The sequence below is a fragment of the Neovison vison genome, chromosome X (genome assembly GCF_020171115.1).
Source record: "Neovison vison isolate M4711 chromosome X, ASM_NN_V1, whole genome shotgun sequence".
Classification (NCBI taxonomy): Eukaryota; Metazoa; Chordata; class Mammalia; order Carnivora; family Mustelidae; genus Neogale; species Neogale vison.
Window position 1 is genome coordinate 8,157,140 of NC_058105.1, and position 16,842 is coordinate 8,173,981.

General features: G+C 38.0%; 1 long non-coding RNA gene across 2 annotated transcripts in view; it reads left to right on the plus strand.

The window, feature by feature from the left end:
- Positions 1-16,842, plus strand: part of LOC122897353 — a 133,513-nt gene that overhangs the window by 38,383 nt on the left and 78,288 nt on the right. The window contains exons 3-4 of one of the 2 annotated variants that reach the window (XR_006382515.1): positions 13,296-13,402; positions 14,003-14,217. This is a non-coding gene — a long non-coding RNA (uncharacterized LOC122897353). Of the gene's footprint in view, positions 1-13,295; positions 13,403-14,002; positions 14,218-16,842 lie in introns of those variants that run through there. The other variant, XR_006382516.1, reaches the window with a different exon arrangement.

A 16,842-nucleotide genomic window follows, 5' to 3' on the forward strand; every position in this document is an offset into this window, starting at 1 on the left:
AATAAAATTTACAAAAATAAAAATAAATAATAATAATTAATAATGATAAATTACTTAAAGGGATTTTTTAATCTTCTTATGTTCTTCTTTTGTATTGCTTATATCTTCCATTATCCATTTTAGTAGGTTTATTAGGCTATATACTATTGCCTTCCTTTTGCCTTCATGGAATCTGTACCTAGAATGCTAGATTTTTTTTTTAATTTATGCTTCTTAAATACAGTGTTATCTTTGCCTGTTTGCTCCTTTCCCCTTGGAGTATTGGCTCTGCTGTTAAGTAATGTCATGTCCCTTTGAAACACTCCTTGGAACCCAGCTGCCAAGCTGGGAGGAAGCCCAAGCAACCTTTTGGGAATGCCCATGTGGGAGAAAAAAGGCCCCTGGCCAACATCTCCAGCTGTGTTCCTAGACATCGGCCAACTATATGAATGAATCCACTTTGGACATTCCAGTTGCTACAGTGCCCCAGCTGCCATCACCACATTAAGCAGAAGGACCAGCTAGCCAACTCATAAAATGGTGAGAAATAGGAAGTTTTTTTAAGCTATTAAATTTGGGGATGTTTTGTTACACAGCAACAGATAACCAAAACACAAATCTTTTCCATGTGTCTTTTCACAATGTGGTAGCTGGGTTCCCAGAAGGAATATTCAAGAGGGCAAACCTAATTGCTAGTGCTTATCAAGGTCCAACTTAAATCATAATTGCTAATGTTCCATTGTCACATGCACAAGCCCAGAGTTAATATAGTAGGGATATTATGGAAGGGAATGAATAAAGGGAATTGTAGTTCATTGACAGCCACCAAAGTAACAGTCTACCTTGATACATTTCAGAGAATATAGACCTCATTCTCCGGCCATTAATTAGAAAAAGACAAATTTTAAAAATCCAAAGATTTGGAATTTTAAAAGACCGTATCTACAAAAACTCATGAAACAAAGAACACATAAAAATGGAAATCAAGAAATGTTTAGAACTGAGTGATAGTGAAAATAATCATATCAGAACTCATGGGACTCTACTGTCATACTTAAAATAAAATATGTAGCACTTAATCCTATATTTAAAAGAAGGAAGGACTAAAAGTTAATGATCTATGCCTTTAACTTGAGAAGTAAGAAAAAGAGTGGAAGAAATTGCTCTTTAAACAATGCAAACAACTTAAAATTGCCTTGAGTTATATTTTCTCTAGGATCTTTCACATACATAATCTCATTTTATTCATATATCTTTTATTTATAGCTGGTTTGCCATGAAAACCCAGGGGGTAGTCAGAGAAGGTATTATTAAAGCCAATTTTAGAGATCATAGTATTGAGGTTCAGAGAACTTAGTGACTTATTGAATAACACATGGCTTGTAAGTCATAGAGCAGTGATTCAAAACAAGATTTAAGAACCTGAGTCTAGAGTTCATTTCAATATATTATAATGTTAACTTATATTATGGGAGACTATATCAAATAGATAAATATTATGGCCACTATTGAGCAGTTTTGGGTGAATCACAGTATAAGATGCACCATATGTAATAACCAATGTGGCTTAAGCTTAAGAGAGAGTTCTAGGAAACTGCCATTGTATCAGAGTGTGTAACCTATTCTTGTGTTCTTCAGTAAGAAACTACAAGAATAATTCAGTGCTAAAACTAAAGGTGCTATCAAGCATGAAAGACCCAGAAGAACCTTAAATACATCATATTAAGGGAAAAAGTCAATCTGTAAAGCCTCCATACTCTATGGTTCCAACTATATGACGTTCTGGAAAAGGCAATACTACAGGGACAATAAAAAGATCAGTGTTTGCCAGGGATTGGGGTAGAGGGAAGGGATGAATAGGTGGAGAACACAGGATTTTTAGGGCAGTTAAAATACTCTGTATGACACTATAATTATGGATAAATATCATTATACCTTTATCCAGATCCCTAGAATGTACAACACTGTAAGTGAACCCTAAATTTAACTATGGGTTTAAGGAGTATGGGGAAGACCCAACATTCATTATTCACTGAGTATTTGTGATATGTCAAGGTAGGCTCATCAGTTGTAACAATTGTCCCACTCCAGTGGGGAATGTTGTTAATGGGAGAAGCTATGCCTTTTCTGGGCAGGGGTACATGGGAAATTTCTGTATCTTCCCCTCAGTTTTACAGTAAATCTAAAACTACTCTAAAAATTAAGTCTTAAAAAGAAACTATAAGAAAAAAAAAACTATAAGAGTGAGGCACGCTGGATATTTTACATTTGTCCCTTTAAGTACTACCCTTCACCCTGCCCTACCCAGCTCTATGCCTATAGGTAGGCTGACCTATATGGATTCATTGCACCAGTGATTTCCCTTGACCTTTGGGTCTGGTTGTGATCTGACACAACAAGGACAGAAGGAGAGAAATGAAGGCAGGGCTTTTATATTCATGTTTCTCACCCTTTCGGGTCACCATGGTTGAGTCCATCTGTGGAAGCCCACAGCTCCTGCCCAGCAGCCTTCTCCATACATCTACCTACTAGGGTTTCATTAAATGCTCCCTCCCTTTGTACTGTTAGGTGTAAGGTTCATAAGAGCTACCTGTTGGTGTTAGTCCTTGGATACCACATTCTCTGTCATTGGTTTTCATAAACCCTGAACACACCTGTATTAATAGTCCCTTTACCAATTTATTTTCACATTACTCACTTTGAGCATACCATAAATTTCTTCCCAGGGCACTAAAAAGATTTTAAAAAATGTTAAATAAAAGTGCTGCAACCAATGGTTGTTCACATGAAAATCTAGAATTAAAGATAGGAAACCTTTATCAAGGAGGTCCTTTCTGACTTTAGCCAGTGTTATTGAGACTTCTGAAATTTCTATAATCATGAATTTTGCTGGACTGAAGCAGCAGTTTTCTGCTGAAGCCTATTTCTAAAATTAATATAGGTATGCTGGTTGGGTAACCATGCACTATATTGGTTTGAATAGGGTTATTTGGGAGGAGCTGTTGGAATTGAGAGAACCCAGAAACTTAAGGCCTCTCCAAAACACCTCTGGAACTACTTCTACTAAATAAAAATAATTCATAAGTGGTGTTGGAAGCCAACATTACATTCTAAGGAAGATTAGAGAGGTCTCTCAACTCAACATACCAGGCTAATGGTTTTCTCACTCTTTTTTTTAAAGATGTTATTTATTTATTTGACGGAGAAAGATCACAAGTAGGCAGGGAGGCAGGCAGAGAGAGAGGGAGAAGCGAGCTCCCTGCTGAGCAGAGAGCCCAATGTGGGGCTCAATCCCAGGACCCTGGGATCATGGCCTGAGCGGAAGGCAGAGGCTTTAACCCACTGAGCCACCTAGGTGCCCCCAGGCTAATGGTTTTCTTATCTGAACTTTGAGACCAGGCCATTAAGCAGGGAGCAAGAGAAAAAAAGCTTTGCATACAGGAGAAAAGAGAAACCCTCGGGGGCTAGCACATCCTTGGTTTTTCTATTTGCTCATCAGGGATTCAAACAGCATGACCCAATGGTGCTATGGGCATTAGTTGCTATTAAGAATTCTCCAGAATGAATTTTGGGGCAGTCAACTGAAGTTTTACTCCATAAATAACTTTAGAAACAAAACAAAACAAAACAAAACAAAACTTGGCCGTGACTTATGGTTGCTCAGCTTCTCGATCAATCCTAGATCCCCAAGGCCAGCACCAGGAAGTGATGGCTATCTGTTAGCAGAAACTCCCACCGTGGTCCATCCATGGGGAAACCTTTACTAATTTTTCAGTGGAATTGAGGGACAGGTTAAATCTGAACAGGCAGATGCAGAGATGGTTGGAATGGCCATATAAGGAACTTACTTCTTGTCCAGGAGATGCTCATGAGAGTCACTGATTCAATCACTGAACATTCCATTCCTGTCCATAATACAATCACTCTTTGTACCAGTGAATAATGAACGTGATCTCTTCCCCCACAGTCTTAAAAAGCTTTCCATAAATATTTACTGATGACTATGACAAAAGCACTTGCATACGATTTACTACTGAATATATGCATAGGATTCTGGTTTTATTTTGAAGGTTTTTTTTATTTTGAAGTTTTATTACAAAAATTTCAGACATGCAAAACATGGAAGGTATAATATTATGAATACTTGCATTCCCATGACCATAGTAAAAGACAAAGTATTAAAAGAAAACCAAAAAACAACTCTAACTCATAATAACAAATAGAATGGTGGTTACCAGGGGGACGTGAATGGCTGTCATTTGAGTCTCTTGCTCTTGATTTCAGCTCAGGTCTTGGTCTCCGGGTCCTGGGATTGGCCCATGTCAGGCTTTGCACTCAGTACAGAGTCTGCTTGTCCCTCTCCCTCCCTTTCCTCTCCTGCCCCTGCTCCTCTCTCTGTCTCTCAAATAGATAAATAAAATGTTTAAAAAAAAAGAATGGTGGTTACCAGAGGCTGGGGATGGTGGCTGGAGAAAAGGGAAGATACTGATTGAATGGTATAAACTTGCAGCAGTAAGATGAATAAATTCTAGGAAACTAATTCACAGCATGTAACTATAGGTAATAGTAATTGTAGTTAATAATAGATACTTGAAATATGCTGAGCTCTCAAGTGTTCTCACCATATATGCACACACACACACACACACACACACACAAATGGTAACTATAAGAGGAGATGGATCTGTTCATTAGTTTGATTCTGGTAATTATTTTAGTGTATACATATACCAAAATATCATGCTGTGTACCTTAAATACATACAATTTTTACTTGTTCAAAATAAAAATAAAAAAGAATAAAGCATTACAAATGCGAGTCTGCTGACCTTTCTTCAGATTATACTCTTTCACCTTCTCCGTGCTGACCACTATCCTGAATTTGGTATTTATCACACACATACATGTCTTAATAAGTTCACTAATCATGTAAGATTCCTAAATGATACATATTTAATATATCATGTAAAATATAACCTTATGCAACTTGTTTTTCACTATGCAATATGCTTTTAAGATGTATACACATTGATACTTCTCTAATCCATTTACTTCTCCTGATGGAAATATTCCATTGTATGAATATATTATAGCTCATATATTATTATAATTACTTGCTTTCTCATTAGACTCTAAGATTAATGAGAATATGGTGTGTCTTATTTATATCCATCACTAAAGCCCAGATTCCTACCACAAGTCCCAGTAAATATTAGGCATTCAATAAACACTTGTTAACAAAAAGATCCCTTTCATAAATGTTGACTTTGCTCTTTTAGCTCATCTTCCCTACAGGTGCAGTTCTGTGTAGCTAGGTGATTAAATTCTAACTAAGGGAATGTAAGCCAAAATGAGTTGTGCACCTTAAAAAAGAAAACCCCCCTATCCATTCCTTTCTGCTCTTCTGTGTGGATGTGGATGACGCCTAGGAAAACCTTGAAAGCCAGAAATTCAATATAGCAGAACCTCTATTAGCCAGAGACTCCAAATGACTATGTGGAAGAGGACAGCACTATGAGCTGTTCACCAGTGCCGTACTTGAATGGAAGAGATACGTACACTTCTGTTGTTGTTTGGGCCATTACATGTGTGCACAGTTGTTACAGTCATCAACCTATCCGACCCAATAAATATTGCTGTATGAATTTACCTCTGATCTCTGATTGAGCTGGATCTTAAAGTTTCCTATATATAACATTTTCCTTGTTATTTCCTGAGATTCCAACATTTGAGTTGTGATTTGTTCTGTGAATCAAGTTATTTCATAAAGGATTTAATTTTTTTATTGCATTTAATTTTCTGGGGGGGGGGATAAATATTTGCTTTCTTAGTTTGGTAATCAAGAAGTATTATTGTTCAGTTATAATGATCAGAAAATGTTCCCTGCCCTGCTTCTAACTATTTAGAATATATTAATTTTTACTTATGGTTAGTGTTGCAAATGTTTTATGTGTACACAAATAGGGCGTAGGGTTTAAGTTTTCAGTCCTTTATCCTTATCATGGGAGAAAGCATTTTCCAAAGACTCTCATCCCCCATGCTCTCCTGCTATGACACTTGCTGCTCTCCCTTCAAAAGAGCCTGTTTCTCGAAGTAAGTCAGAGAAAGACAAATACCATATTATTTCACTCATAGGTTGAATTGAAGAAATAAAATAAATGAGCAAAGGGAAAAAAAAGAGAGAGGAAGAGGCAAACCAAGAAACAGACTCTTACCTCTAGAGAACACACTGCTGGTTACAGAGGGTAAGTGGGTGGGGCGTGGCGGAAGCAGGGGAGGGGATTAAGGAGAGCATGTGTTGTGGTGGGCATGGAAGCGCTGAATCACTACACCTGAAACTAATATTATACTGCATGTTCACTAACAAATTTAAATTTTAAAAAAGGGCCTGCCTCTTCAACCCCTTGAAACTGGGCAAGCCCTGTGACCGTTTTGACCAGTAAAATATTACAGAAGTGGCAGTGTGCCAGTTCCTGACACAGCCAGACCTGGCAGCTTCTACCTCCTGGCTCTTGGAAGCCAGACACCAGTAAGAAGCGTGACTAACTTGAGAACGGCTTGCTGTGAGGAAGCCCTAAAGCATGTAGAGAGAATGACGGCTCGCAGCTTTTTTAACCACCCCAGCCCGTGAGCCAGACATGCCAGTAAAGAAGACTCCAATCGATTCTATCCATGGCATTTGCTGGAAAGCTAGTGAGAACCACTCACCTGTGCTCAGTCAGCACTAAGAACTGGGAGAAATCATAAATTCTTTTTCCAGCTTGAGGTAATGAGGTGTTTTGTCATGCAGCAAAAGCGAAAAGCTCTTATTTGTTTATGTGACATTTCAAGGGCAAAGAGAGATCCTTCTACCTACTGCATGCTCTGCTTTAAGTAGTCACTCTGCGGAAGTGGGATGGATCCTCTCACCCAGAAGTTGGTCCAAACAACATGACACACACACCAAATGGGTTTGAAATGATTTACCACTCACATAATAAGGTTTCCTCCTTGGGTGGCTCCCAAGGAGGTCTACAAATGGCTTGATGGGACTGGGGAAGGAGACCGGCTGGGCCTTTTCATCTTGATTAGGGGTTGGGCCTGGGCCTGGAGTGGGGGTTCTCCCTTGTGTGGGCCAGGGCTTGATGATTTGAAGTTCCCACCAGTACCAAGGACAGTGGCACCCAGACTTTCTCAACACCCTGCTCAGATGTAAGGCCAGAGGAGGAGGACTACTGGGGCCTGAAAACTCTCAGCAGATAAACAACAATGGAGTCAGACCCTGTAACGATACCTGTGGTAGGACCCTGTACACTTTGAAGCTATGTGATTGGACACATAAAACTCATAACCTAAAATCTACATTGCTAATTACTCATATCTCATCATGAAGTATTCTTTGTTGTATTATTTAATACTTTTGTCTCTGAATTCAACATGTCTGATACCAATAGCATAACCTATTGTTTTTAGAATTTTTGTTTTTATTCAGTTAAAATTTATGTAGAGTGAAATGCACAGATTGTAAATGTCAGTGTGGTGAATTTTAATCGACATATCTGTCCACCACCACATAGAGCATTTCCCTCATACCAGAATATTTCCTTTTACCCCTTTCAGTCAATTCCCATTCCTACTGTCAGTCACTATTCTCATTTTTCTCCCCATACTTTTCGCTGTTTTGATCATCACAGAAATGGAATCTTATACTATGTACCCTTCTGTGTCTGTATTCTTTCACACAGCAGGTTTTTAAGCACTGTATTAAGAAGCATTTTAAACATATTAAAGAGTTACAAGGCTTTGAATGTGAAAATCCGCATACCCACAAAGCAGAGTCTACTGCTAAACTTTTACCATACTTGCTTTCTCACATATCTGTCTGTTCATCAACACATAGTAGATTTTGGTGCATACTAATGTTAGTTCACACATATTAATACGATGTTTTCTAAATACTTCAACATGCCTATCTTTATAGTTGAACATGTTCATATAGTTCCTTTTTTTCTTTTAGTGGTATATTTCACATATAATAAAATGTACAGATATTAGGAATATTCTTTGTTGAAATTTGACAAATGCATACATCTGTGTTGCCTAAACTTTCAAGGTATATAATATTGCCATCATTCCAGAAAGCTTCCTCATGCCTGTTTTTAGTCTAACCTTACCTTTACTTTAGATTTCAAAGTCCTGCTTTAGTTATATCCAACACAATTTTGATAAACTTTATTTTAGAATAGTTTTAGATTTACAGAACCATACAACAAATTTTGATAGGTTATATTTTATTACCACTCATTTCATTTTCAAGTGTTTTTTTTAAAGAATTTTGTTTATTTATTTGGGAGAGAGAGCAGAGCCGAGGGAGGGGCAGAGAGAAACAGACTCCCAGCTGAGCAGGGAGCCTGATGTGGGGCTTAAACCCAGGACCCTGAGAACAAGACCTGAGCCGAAGGTAGACGCTCAACCAACTGAGCCACCCAGGTGCCCCTGTAGTGTTACTTTTGATCACAAAAGGCTTTGTTTGCTATGCTTCATGGATGCAGATTGTTTTTCTTCTACTTTGGTATTTTATAGTATGAAGGTTCACATAATTTGTAGGCCTTAGAATAAATTCAGTGGACTGTAGCTGGCTAACAATTAAAAAATTACACAATAAAAAAATTACACAATAGGTACCAAACAGAATGCAAGCATATAAGAAAGCTGTTGTTTTGTTACATTTTTGTTTCAATTGTGTGTGTGTGCGCGCATGTGTGTGCATGCATACCTGTGTGCACACGTGTGTGCCCAGCAGATTCATGTGCATACATGCATGTGTACATACACTGGGTCTTGATACATGAAGTATCTTTTCCTACAAAGTTGCCGAGAAAAAGACAGTAAAGCACCACTCTAGAAAATTAGGTCTCATGTAGGGGAATAATATGATTACATTTGCATTTTAGAAATACAACTCTGGTAGCAGTTTGTTGAATGGATGACAGGTGGGCAAATGTACATGTGAGGAGAACAGTTAGAAACTTATTACAATAGTCCGGACAACAGATGGTTAGAGCCCAACTTAAGCATTAGCTAGCTTTAGAAAGAAAAGGAGAGATGTACCAGATAAAGAGACTTCATAATTGATTGAAATTGGAGTTGAATGAGAAGGCTAGGATGACTCACATATTTCTTGGATGGCTGCATAATGCCATTAATCAGATTAGAACATAACAAAGAAGGAGCACAATTGCAAGGGAAAACGTATTAGGTTTTTGCTGTATTCAGTGCAAGACTTCTGTCTTAGTCTATTTGGGCTGCTATAACGAAAATACCCTAGACTGGGAGACTTAAAAACAACAGAAGTTTATGTCTCACCATTCTGGAGGCTGAAAATTTCAAGATCAAAGTGTCAGCAGATTTGGTGTCTGGTAGCCAGCTTCCTGGTTCATAGATGGCCTTCTTCTTGCTTTGTCCTCACAGAGTAGAGAGAATAAGGGAGCTCCCTAGGATTTCTTTCATGAGCACTAATGCCCTTATGATGGCTTCATTCCAATGACCTCATCACTTCCCAGAGCCCCCCTCTCAATACCATCACATTGGGGATTTTGTTTCGATATGAATTTGGGGGGACACAAGCATTCAGTTTATGGCAGTTTGTAAAAGATATCCACTTAAGGATATTTACACATTTGCCTATATAATGCTCAGAGAGATATCTAGGCCAGAAATACAGATTTGCAAGTTATCAAAGTATAAGTTGTTAAAACTTACTAGCAGATGACATGATTCTTTATATGGAAAACCTAAAACACTCCACCCCCAAACTACTAGAACTCATACAACAATTCAGCAACGTGGCAGGATACAAAGTCAATGTACAGAAATCAGTGGCTACATACACTAACAATGAAAATACAGAAAGGGAAATTAGAGAATCGATTCCATTTACTATAGCACCAAGAACCATAAGATACCTGGGAATAAACCTAATCAAAGAGGTAAAGGACCTGTACTCTAGGAACTACAGAACACTCATGAAAGAAATTGAAGAAGACACAAAAAGATGGAATACCATTCCATGCTCTTGGGTTGGAAGAATAAACATTGTTAAAATGAGAAGGGAGTTGGGGGAAATTGGAAGGGGAAGTGAATCATGAGAGACTATGGACTCTGAAAAACAATCTGAGGGTTTTGAAGGGGCGGGTGGGGGGTGGGAGGTCGGGGTACCAGGTGGTGGGTATTATAGAGGGCATGGATTGCCTGGAGCACTGGGTGTGGTGCAAAAATAATGAATACTGTTATGCTGAAAATAAATAAAAAATAAATTTAAAAAATGTCTATACTGCCTAGAGCAATCTATACTTTTAATGCCATTCCGATCAAAATTCCACTGGTATTTTTCAAAGAGCTGGAGCAAATAATCCAAAAATTTGTATGGAATCAGAAGAGACCCCAAATCGCTAAAGAAATGTTGAAAAACAAACAAACAAAAAAAACTGGGGGCATCACGTTACCTGATTTCAAAATTTACTACAAAGGTGTGATCACCAAGACAGCATGGTACTGGCATAAAAACAGATACATAGACCAGTGAAACAGAGTAGAGAGCCCAGATATGGACCCTCAACTCCATGGTCAAATAATCTTTGACAAAACAGGAAAAAATATACAGTGGAAAAAAGACAGTCTCCTCAATAAATGGTGCTGGGAAAACTGGACAACTGTATGTAGAAGAATGAAACTCGACCATTCTCTTACACTGTACACAAAGATAAACTGAAAATGGATAAAAGACCTCAACATGAGACAGGAATCCATCAGAATCCTAGAGGAGAATATAGGCAGTAACCTCTTCGATATCAGCCACAGCAACTTCTTTCAAGATATGTCTCCAAAGGCAAAGGAAACAAAAGCGAAAATGAACTTTGGGGACTTCATCAAAATCAAAAGTGTCTGCACAGCAAAGGAAACAGTCAACAAAACAAAGAGGCAACCCACGGAATGGGAGAAGATATTTGCAAATGACAGTACAGTCAAAAGGTTGATATCCAGGATCTATAAAGAACTCCTCAAACTCAACACACACAAAACAGACAACCATATCAAAAAATGGGCAGAAGATATGAACAGATACTTCTCCAGTGAAGACATACAAATGGCTATCAGACACATGAAAAAAATGTTTATCATCATTAGCCCTCAGGGAGATTCAAATTAAAACCACATTGAGATATCACCTTACACCAGTTAGAATGGCCAAAATTAACAAAACAGGAAACAACATGTGTTGGAGGGGATGTGGAGAAAGGGGAACCCTCTTCCACTGTTGGTGGGAATGCAAGTTGGTATAGCCACTTTGGAGAACAGTGTGGAGATTCCTCAAGAAATTAAAAATAGAACTTCCCCGGGGCGCCTGGGTGGCTCAGTGGGTTAAGCCGCTGCCTTCGGCTCAGGTCATGATCTGAGTGTCCTGGGATCGAGTCCCGCATCGGGCTTTCTGCTCAGTGGGGAGCCTGCTTCCCCCCTCTCTCTCTGCTTGCCTTTCTGTCTACTTGTGATCTCTCTCTGTCAAATAAATAAATAAAATCTTAAAAAAAAATAGAACTTCCCTATGACCCTGCCATTGCACTCCTGGGTATTTACCCCAAAGATACAGATGTCGTGAAAAGAAGGGCCATCTGTACCCCAATGTTTATAGCAGCAATGGCCACGGTCGCCAAACTGTGGAAAGAACCAAGATGCCCTTCAACGGATGAATGGATAAGGAAGATGTGGTCCATATACACTATGGAGTATTATGCCTCCATCAGAAAGGACGAATACCCAACTTTTGTAGCAACATGGATGGGCCTGGAAGAGATTATGCTGAGTGAAATAAGTCAAGCAGAGAGAGTCAATTATCATATGGTTTCACTTATTTGTGGAGCATAACAAAAAGCATGGAGGACATGGGGAGTTAGAGAGGAGAAGGGAGTTGGGGGAAATTGGAAAGGGAGGTGAACCATGAGAGACTGTGGACTCTGAAAAAAAATCTGAGGGGTTTGAAGTGGCGGGGGGTGGGAGGTTGGGGGAACCAGGTGGTGGGTATTGGAGAGGGCACGGATTGCTTGGAGCACTGGGTGTGGCACAAAAACAATGAATACTGTTACGCTGAAAGTAAAAGAAATTAAAAAAAAAACATACTAGTAGTTGAGATTAGTCAAAGAGTGAATATTATAAGAACGGAGACCTTAGAATAGAACTCCTTGGAATACCAATATTTTGGGTGTAGGAAATAGAAGAGACATGAAAATGATGGACTTAGATTGAACTATGATAAAAGCAAAGGAGGAGTAGTTTCTGGAAGCTAAGAATACTTCACACACAAAAAGAGTTGTTGAAGTGCCAAATGCTGCAAAGAAATCAATTAAAAAGAATTGAATTTAATGACTAGGAGTTGGTGACTTTGGCAAAAGCAGTCTCATTCAGTGTTGACAATATCATGACATTGAATGTTCTGGTGTTCTGAGAAATGCTTAACCAGTTCTCTGAAAAAAGTGTGGTATACATATATTCTTAATGAATTTCAATGATATTAAAGATTGTACAGCATGCAATTTATAAATACTAATATAACATAAAACACTCTATATTGTAAATTGTCAATGTTGTTTAGTTAAGTTATCCTCATGGAATACTTTTGTTGGTTTTTGCCTAACTCCTACATTCTGGCCACAACCGATGCATGAATGAATGAATGAATGTAGTTCTGACATCCATGTTGGGTGATATTTTCGTTTATGCTAAGAAGATGAGAGTGAAACATTAAAGGTCAATGTTAAAACTTCACTCATTCTGCCTAGAACATGAGTGAATTTTTGCTAAATCGGATGACAGTTTTCTAACATTGGAAGAATAAGTCATTTATTTCTGCTATTAACAACATAATGGTTACAGGTCTAGAACACTTCTATGTTTAATCTGCATTATTAACACTTTTTCTATCACTTTATTAAATCTAGAAAAGTACCAGAACAATAATCCAAGCTCTGGTTCGTAGCATTTACTAATTTCCAGGGTCTGAATACTCCCACTATGACTGATTTTAAGCTATCAACATGCCACTGGAAAGGGAGCTAGAAAGAGATACACAGGAGTACACCACTGTGTATTGTTCCTACTAAACAGATACAACAGGCATAAACACCTCTTGAATTCAGATAATAAAGTATAGGAAAATAATTAGGATGTTATAAGTATTTATTACCTTATGAAATATACTTTATTTGCCTGGAGGTTTATATAATTTATTTTTTCATAATGGCTTGAAACATCCTGAAAATTTAACGATTGTCCCTTGCACTCCAGCAAGCCACTGATTGGAAGAAAAGGAGGATGGTCCCAGACACGGACCTGGTGACTGTGGTCTACCATTGGCTCCAGCAAGTGTGATTTTGATGAAGTAAGTTTACTAGGTGAGTCTCAATTTCCTCACCTTCAAATTAAGGATCTTAACATCTATTTTACGTGTTATTAGGATCCTTAGAGATAATGAATCTAATTCAAACATGTTAGACCCTCAGTATGTGGAAATCTTTATCATTCTTTTCATTACTGCTAAACACCAGTGATCAGAGTCCCATGGGAATTTGTTGTTGTTGTTACAGTATTTTTTAACTTTTCCATCTGATCTCCCTTGACCTGGGAGAGCCCGGTTGATTTTCAGAATATCTTTTCTTTTGAACTGAGGTGCCCATTAAAGCTTCTAATACTGTAAGAGTCTTTTAAAAATTAACATAATTCCCATGCTGCCTGACTAGTTAGGCATTTCCTTCTTTAAATTCCTAGCAGAAGAGTAAATGCGGGAGTCTGATGAAATTTCAGGAAGATCCTAGAAGTGCCATCTTATTAGGTGATGACTGATGTGAAGTAATATACCCAGCAATTATTCACATAGGCCTGGGGCATGGGGAAAGGGAGGAGATTCAACTATTCTAAGTCTCTAAACAAAAGCGAGTCTGTTCTCTAAAATAATCATCTTTCCCCTTTTCAGTTCTTTTTATTCTTTCCCACAGATGTGATACCCTTGACATCATCCAGAAATGGTTATATATACTGAGCATTGGAATGTCAGATGAATACTGCTTTTGAGTCTTGTATTTCATTTAATCTATTTATAAGTACTATTTTGCAAAGGAAAAATCTATTACCTCCTGAGGTCATATTAATAACTACTTATCTGTGTGTTTGCATGACATTATGACTAATGGTTTAAGATTACTTCATTCCCCTTAGTATTTGTGGTATCGAAATCAAGCTAGATAGCAATTTAGATTACTTCACAAATAAAAGAAACATTTGTTTCTCAAGCCCTAGTTTTTAATTTAATATCACAAAATGGCTATATTTTATCTTTTAAAAGTATTTTTATTGAAATAATTTCATAAAGAAACAAAAAAAATATTTAAAGTGTCCAATTTGCTACATATCATTTCTATTTTCAACACAATTTAGTGTGGTTAATAGGAATAAAAGATGAATACAGATGTTTTATATTGGAAATCATTTTATATCATTAAAAAGACCTTAGACCTATAAAAATAATCATGAGTTTCCAAATAAGATGATTATAATGGTATTTTAGCTAGGTTTAAAAGCAACACCCATGTAAGAAAATTAATGTGAATGAAAATACTGGTAAAATGTGATCACGCTAAGAAAATGATTGCCAGTGGAAGAACTTACAAATTATTGGCATCATCATTTAAAAAATTTTTTTTTACTCTCTCTTTCCAGTTGCATGGGAAGGACTGTACTTCACGACCCCCCTTATGGTTCTGTGAAGTCATGTACATGGCTAGTTTGCACTACTGAGTTGTGAGCAAAAGTAACATGGCACAGTTGGGTCAGGGCATTTAAATACCAATATGAGCCCACCTAGAGCCCCTCTCCCCCTTGTCTTCCCATCCCTCATTCTATCCCGCTCTCTCTCTCCCCCTGTCCCTCTTGCCCCACTCTCTTTCCATGGGGGAAGTAGCCTCTAAAGCCTTGGTCTTTTTCAGTGATGGAAGTGGCTTTGTTATTCATGTTGGGTCCCACATAATGCACTTGATAGGTTATGCTAATGAGGTGACTTGCATTGAGCCCCTAGATAAATTTTACTGAGGAAATAATTTAGGATGGGGTTGGTCATGTCAGGAAGACCAATCATGTGATTAAAGTGTTGATGACAGCCAGCCTCTAGGGAGGGGAAGTTGAATTCAACCTCTTAACTAGTGGTTCCATCATGCCTACATAATGAAACCTCAGTAAAAAACCCCAGGAAGTGTTGATACAAAAGCCTGGGTGAGCTTTCTGGGTTAACAATATTCTATGCTAGGAGGGTGACCCATCCTAACTCCATCAGGAGAAGGCTGCTGAACCCTCTCATTTGGGACACTCCCAGACCTTGCACTATGTCTCTTCTTTTGGCTGGTTCTGATTTGTTTCGATGTCTTTCAAAGCGTAGGAGCAAAGCTTCTTTTTCATTGACTTTTTTTCTTTGTGTCAATTTCTAACTCTACACCCCAAAATTGTTTTTGTCAGCCTTCTTCCAACATCTACTGTTTCAGTAGAATCAGAACCTCTTTGGCTACTTTTTCTCTGTCTCCTCTGTTGTTTCATCAACATCCTACACCCAAATGTAGCAATCTTCCAAATGTGTATTGTAGGTTTTCTCTGCTTCTGTTCTTGGGCTCTATTCTGGGACTTTATTGTCTCTATGCTTATTTTCCTTGCATTTTTGGATAACTCTCCTTTTCTATTAGGGTCCAAATTTCCATTTCTGACTGCCTAGTCTATATCCCATAGTCTAGAACAGTATACAAACTTAACCTCAACTTTCTCCTGGTCTTCCTCCTCTTTCTGCATCTGCTATTGCAGTGATTGGCCATTATGACAATTCTGTCATTATGTCTCACTGGGACACTCAAAAGTTCCTTAAACCATGCTAACTCTGTTTATGTTTCCTTCTTAAAGTTTTTTCAAACACCCAGTTGCTAATATGATAACTGGTACTCAAGACTTTCAAGAATTCCATCTCAAACCACCCTTCCAACCTTATTTTCTATTTCTATCCTTCACACACTCAATGTTCCAGCCCAACTGATTTAATTGTTATTCTCCATTAACCTCCTCCATATTCCCCCTTTCTGCTTTTGCTAATATAGGAACAAATAACAAGGGTTCTTCTCAATCCAACTCTGTATATTCACAGTCTTACCACTCTTCCAGGCTCAACTTGAATCTTAAGCACGTATTTTGGATTCATGTTGACTACAGCCACAGACGTAGGTTGAGGTGTTCTTGCTGCGGCCCTGGCCCAAGGACGACCCCTAGTGGTTACACCTGCCCAGAGCACTTCTGGTGAGGGTAATAGCTTCGAATCAGCGAAACAAAAAATTAAATCAGAGGATAATTTTCTCACTTGTGTAGTAAGAAATTATATATGCAAATATACATTCAAGTAAGGTAACATGTTGACTGAGACCATACATAATGGTTTTCTAAGGGATACAAAGAAACTGTGAATTACTTGGTGTATAAAGACTCCTATAGCCATGAGAAATATTTTCCTAGATAGAGCAGCCCCTAAAAACACTAAAAAACTTGTTTTGGATTGTACTAATTTATATTGGCTTCCTTAACTAAATAAGCTTTCTCTTTTATCATCTCTCTTAGCCCTGTGCATCTCCTGCATCAGAGTTATAGAATTGTAGTTAAATTTTAAAAAATTGTCAATTGTTTTACTGTCTGACTCACTCCTCTAACCTATGAGTTCCCTCAAGTTTGGGCTTTGTCTGACCTGTTGACTTAGTGTAGTGCCTACATAGTAGCAACTCACATATTTATGGCATGACTGACTTCTCCCCTTATA